This window comes from Mobula birostris, chromosome 7, assembly GCF_030028105.1.
Source record: "Mobula birostris isolate sMobBir1 chromosome 7, sMobBir1.hap1, whole genome shotgun sequence".
Lineage (NCBI taxonomy): Eukaryota > Metazoa > Chordata > Chondrichthyes > Myliobatiformes > Myliobatidae > Mobula > Mobula birostris.
In genome coordinates, this window is record NC_092376.1 from 40,882,228 (window position 1) to 40,888,926 (window position 6,699).

Genomic DNA, 6,699 nt, shown 5'->3' on the forward strand with positions numbered 1-6,699 from the left:
TGTTTCCAAGCTAATAAATACAATCTATTCAGACATTTAAATTAAGTATGTAAGCAAGTAGTGACAAATTATTACATGTCATCAAAATGTTTTCAGCTCTCAGAGTAATAATCCAATTTAACCTTTTACTGGATGAACAGATATAAATCAATAACGTCTACAGTTTATCCATCATAGCTTTCCATGACCATGATATTCTAAGGAATAAATGATCAATTTTGTCAAAGGAGGTATTCTTAAGCAACTGTCAAAAATGGGATGTGATATTATCTTGGAAGTTAATCGACTTTCTGTCCTCACCTAACATAAGACAATAAAGAAAGATTTTGATTTAGATTAAGTATGGTTAATTATTCTGTTGGGATAGTGTTCTTCTAATGAAATTAAGTGTCTTTATGCATCCTAGATCTGTACATCTTACCAAGTAATTCACTGTCAAGGTGATATATTTAACAGCTTTTTAAAATTATCCTTCCTCAACTTGATGACCTCAATTGCTATTAAAGTGTTAATACTAAAGGTGGCATCTTCCTAGGTGTAATCAATAGTCATTTCTGCTATGCCTAACCTTGACAACTCCCTGAGCATTCTCCCTTTGGGTGTCTGAAGTTTATTCCATCTGCAGATTAATTATATAAAGAAAATGAGTAGGATAAATTTGTTTGGGTCTATTTTAAAGCAGCTGCTAAAGGAAATTAATCTGATACAAGAAAGTTAAGCACATATATGAAATCAGGAAAACAACTATATTTGCCGTCATGCAGAGAAACAACACAGAAACAGGCCTTCAGCACATTCCAACCGCCCCACCCGTCAACCACCCAATTTACAATCACGCAAGGATATAGCACTGAAACAGGCCCTCTGTGCATTGGATCTGCCCTGATCATCAATGTACACTAATTCTACACAATCCCATTTTTTTAATCATCAGCTAACTCCAGGTTCTAGAACTCACCTCCACAATTGAGGCCTTTTAACCTGCCAACCCATCAGTAAACTTCCACACTGCTCCAGGGAGAATGTACAAACTCCACACAGTGCTTAACATTTGCAATGAACACAGGTCTCTGGCATTGTGAAGCAGCAGCTCTATTCATTTGCTGGTGTGCCACTTACTATGTTTGTCTTTCTAACAGGAAGGTGGGAATTCAACCCAAACAAAATATCTCCATGAATCATGTTCCACTTTAATGTTTTGTACTTTCATATGGAAACAGTCAAGATTTCAAACTTTATAATAAATATTAATGGAGACAATGGAAATTCCACCATAGATCAATTGAAACCTCAACAAAAGTTTAGTTGTTCATTAATTATCAGGGAAGTGCATTAATTATACAATAAATCTAATAAAATTTGGATTAAAGCCAAAACAAACAATTTCATTAAAAAATATACTGGCTTAACCTAATGAATACTTTTTCTGCAGCCAACAGGAGGGCATTTACAAAAGAGAACCATTTATAATAAGACGTCTTAGTTTATTCATGGATCTCATTAACTAAAAGAGTTATAACAACAATCTTTCCCTTAAGATCAGCGAGACAAAAAAGCTGATCATTGACTTCAGAAAGTGGGCATCTATAGAAATCAGTGTGGGGAACATGCCAAATTTCTTTAACCTCCTGCGGAAGTAGAGGCGCTGGTGTACTTTTATGCCCAGGGTGATTGGTGATGTTCACTCCTAGGAACATGAAGCTCTCAACCCTCTCAACTACAGCACCATTGATCCATTGATGCGAACAGAAGCTTGTGTGCTGCCCACGCTCTGAGGTCAATAACCAGCTGTTTTGTTTGCATGGGGCTGGTGGTAGAGGCTGACACAATAATGATGTTTAAGGGGCTCTCTGACAGCCACCTGAATGTAAGACAAATGGAGGATTACAGACTGTGAAGGAAGGAAGGAATTCAATTGATCATAGAAGAGGTTTATGCTGGTCTGCACAACATCATGGCTGCAGAACTCTTACTGTGCTGTACTGCTGTATGTTCTATATTCTATTGCCCAGACTGGGCATTTCAAACTCAAAAAAAAACTGGGGAGGAAGTGTCATCCATAGTCATGAAGGACTATCTAAGATTAGTTCATTTGTAATTATTGTGAAACTGATAACATATGTTTTCACAAATAAAGCATAGAACATAGAACACAGAACATAGAATAGTACAGCACAGTACAGGCCCTTCGGCCCACAATGTTGTGCCAACCCTCAAACCCTGCCTCCCATATAACCCCCCACCTTACATTCCTCCATATACCTGTCTAGTAGTCTCTTAAATTTCACTAGTGTATCTGCCTCCACCACTGACTCAGGCAGTGCATTCCAGGCACCAACCACTCTCTGAGTAAAAAACCTTCCTCTAATATCCCCCTTGAACTTCCCACCCCTTACCTTAAAGCCATGTCCCCTTGTATTAAGCAGTGGTGCCCTGGGGAAGAGGCGCTGGCTATCCACTTTATCTATTCCTCTTAATATCTTGTATGCCTCTATCTTATCTCCTCTCATCCTCCTTATCTCCAAAGAGTAAAGCCCTAGTTCCCTTAATCTCTGCTCATAATGCATACTCTCTAAACCAGACAGTATTCTGGTAAATCTCCTCTGTACCCTTTCCAATGTTTCCACATCCTTCCTATAGTGAGGCGACCAGAACTGGACACAGTACTCCAAGTGTGGCCTAACTAGAGCTTTATAGAGCTGCATCATTACCTCGTGACTCTTAAATTCTATCCCTCAACTTATGAAAGCTAACACCCCATAAGCTTTCTTAACTACCCTATCTACCTCTGAGGCAACCTTCAGGGATCTGTGGTACCCCCAGATCCCTCTGCTCCTCCACACTACCAAGTATCCTGCCATTTACTTTGTACTCTGCCTTGGAGTTTGTCCTTCCAAAGTGTACCACCTCACACTTCTCCGGGTTGAACTCCATCTGCCACTTCTCAGCCCAATCCTGCATCCTATCAATGTCTCTCTACAATCTTCAATAATCCTCTACACTATCTACAACACCACCAACCTTTGTGTCATCTGCAAACTTGCCAGCCCACCCATCTACCCCCACATCCAGGTTGTTAATAAAAATCATGAAAAGTAGAGGTCCCAGAACCGATCCTTGTGGGACACCACTAGCCACAACCCTCCAATCCGAATGTACTCCCTCCACCACGACCCTCTGCCTTCTGCAGGTAAGCCAATTCTGAATCCACCTGGCCAAACTTCCCTGGATCCCATGCCTTCTGACTTTCTGAATAAGCCTACCATGTGGAACCTTGTGAAATGCCTTACTAAAATCCATATAGATCACATCCACTGCACTACCCTCATCTATATGCCTGGTCACCTCCTCAAAGAACTCTATCAGGCTTGTTAGACACAATCTTCCCTTCACAAAGCCATGCTGACTGTTCCTGATCAGACCATGATTCTCTAAATGCCCATAGATCCTATCTCTAAGAATCTTTTCCAACAGCTTTCCCACTACAGATGTAAGGCTCACTGGTCTATAATTACCCAGACTATCCCTACTACCTTTTTTGAACAAGGGGACAACATTCGCCTCCCTCCAATCCTTCTGTACCATTCCCGTAGAAAGCAGAGTAGGCATTTTATGTTTCCAGAAAGCTGTAACAACTCATGTATTGAACACCAAAAGCTGAACACAAGGCACACATCACATCAGACCTGCCTCTTAAAGTGAACCGCAACCCGGTGTCGGTGGTTGTAAATTATGTATGTTTCCATCAATTACGTTATCCTACACAGGCCCTACCCCGCCCCCCCCCCACCCCCACCCCCAGAATTCACTAAAACTGGCATTGTGAGCCTGTTCGGAGCTCAGACAAGCCGCCTGGCTCCGGTCCTATGTTCCATTGGTGGAGGAACAGCAGAGGCCTCTGGCTCGTACAGAAGTGTGTTGACATGCTCATGGTAATGTTGAGATGGTAGGGGTATGCTAGCAGAATCCTCCAAATCTCGGGCCAGTTTAAAGCGATGTACTGAAGTATATTCAGGTTTACCCCTCTCATCTATGATAAATGTCTTTTCCCTCCATTCCAAAACACAGAACAGGCCGTCGTAAGGGGGCCTAAGGAGGTGTTGGTGTGCATCATGGCAGATGAAAACAAACCAGGAGGAATGGAGGTCAACAGGAACCCAAGAGTGCTGTATGCTATGATGGGATTTGGGAATAGGTGCAAAGGAATTGAATGTAAGGAGTAGGGTGGAACGCTGCTGAGAGACTGACCAAGCGGTTGTGGTGTCAGGAATCAAAATACTTGACACTCATAACAGCTGCCCCATTACCAATTCAGACGCGGGTGACTGCAGGTCCTCTCTTGGAGCTGTTCTGAGCCGCAGCAGGACCCATGGGAGACATACCAATGCTTATCCATCAGGCAAGCCCTCAGAGCAGCTAGTAAGGAGTGGTGAAAGCACTCACATAGGCCATTGGACCGTGAGTGATACAGTGTGCTGTAGCGTAGCCTAACGCAGAGGTTCATGGTCATTGCGGCCTAGCGGTCTGATATGAATTGGGGACCGCGGTCAGCGGAAATACCAGATGAGGTGCCAAACCAGGAGCTGATGACACCTGAGTCACGTCATGCACAACACCACCGTTCTTTAAAGATAAGGCAAGGATGGTGATTTCCCAGGAGAGACAGCATGTGATCCATTACCTCCGAGAACTTAGCATCACTGAGGTGCGATCAGACACCGATGGTGCAGAAGTCTGTAAATAGTCATAGTCATACTTCATTGATCCCTAGGGAAATTGGGTTTCATTACAGTTGCACCAACCAAGAATAGAGTATGTAGAGAATAGAGAAAGGTGAGTTTTCAGAGATCGATAATTGTCATATTAGGTGGGTGTTCAAGTAGACTTGCCACTCTTGCAGCTGTGGAGATGCTGAGCGACGCTACCATGTAGAAATATTTGGTGTTGACAGTGAAGTTTTTGGCAGCGCCTACTGGGCTTGGCTTGTAGAAACCAAGGAACCACATCTTCTTCCCAAAGCAACTGTGCTGGCCGGCGTGTTGAATAACTCTGGAATCATCCTAGCTCATTGGGGTCACCAGTGCAGGTTTTCACAAATAAAATGGCCTTTTGTGTTTTAGAAAAGCTGTAGCAACTCATTTATAGAACACATAGTGCACTAAAAGTCCTTCATGTAAATTGCGTCATCACGTCAGACCAGCCTCTTAAAATGAACCCCAACCCAATGTCAGAGGTTGTGAATTCGGTACGCTTCCACCAATTACATTACCCTACTATAGCATTGTGACTAAAAATGGAAGAAACCTCACAGCATGTTCAGTGCTGCATACGTGCATACTAAAATGTGGAAGTCTAGAATTTACTCACAGCTGTTTCTGTGCCCCATGGCTGCAGCTTTCACCCGGGCAAATAAAATAAAACACGGATGCTGCCCGACCCGCTGAGTTCCTCCAACGTGTTGTGAGTGAAAATAAAACAGTCAATTGTTAAGTGCTCTATTTTGTCCCACTATTTGCACTAGATGGGACATCGAAAATATTATGCACCAATAAATGAAGTGCGAGAGGTTAGTCTATTTCCCACTGAATAAGCTCCCTTGCATGAAAACCTAATTTTGTAGAAACTGATTGTCATTCTGAATAACTGTCAACGTTCCAAGGATTTTAAAGTAATAAATTTGAATTTTTTTGATAATTCAGCTTCTGTATATCCCTTTACGACAAACTAAAAAAAATCCAATGGTCTTCAATAGAAAATAAAAATAGTATTAGATAAATTGAAATGCTAGCTAACAAAAGCTGCAATACTGAGGATTGGGAAAAGCAGAATACAAAAGGGGACTAATGAGAAACACAAAAGCAGACTGTAAGAACTTCAATAGATTTGTAAATAGGAAAATATCAGCTAAAATTAATGTAAATCCCTTTCTGACTGAAACATCGTAATTTATATTAAGGAATAAAGAAATGGGAAACTGAAAAAAGGCCAGTCAGAACACACACCAATCCTCATTGAGAGGTCTGTGGTTGAAAAGGTGAGCAGTTTCATGCTCCTGAGCGTCAACATCTCAGAAGATCTATCCTGGGCCCAACATATTGATGCAATCATGAAGAAATCGCACCAGGTAATCTTTAGGGATTAGGAATCCCCAAAGTTTCTAGCAAATTTCTACATGGGGAGCATTCTGGCTGGTTGCATCACTGTCTGGCAGAGAGGGGCCAATACCGGGGATTATAAGTGTTCAGAAGGTTGTAGACTCAGCCAGTTCCATGATAGACTTGAGCCTTCTCTTCTTCCCTCCCACGCACCCAGCCATCAAGAGGGCGGCACCCCCTTTTATCAGCGAGAATTTGTAGTAGTGGGCCCACTTCCACGGCCTAAATGGTAATGTGATTCTGCTGCCACAACCACTTTCGTACATTGGAATTTCTGGAACGCAATTGCGTTTCTGGAAGAAAGATAGACTAAAGTTAGCAGGCTCGGCTGTGTAATATTTAATTGGAGTTATGATTAAAAATCAAACTCCAAATAAATGTTCCGTAATCTTTACAACGTAGGAAAGGGGATATCGGGGTGATCGTGGACGCAGGGTCAGCATTTAACGATCGCCAATACTAACGATCAACTTCCGTCTCAATGTAAAGGCGGCCTTCACAGCCCCGTGCACCACTCGCCGCAAGTTTAAACCGGGGAATTGGT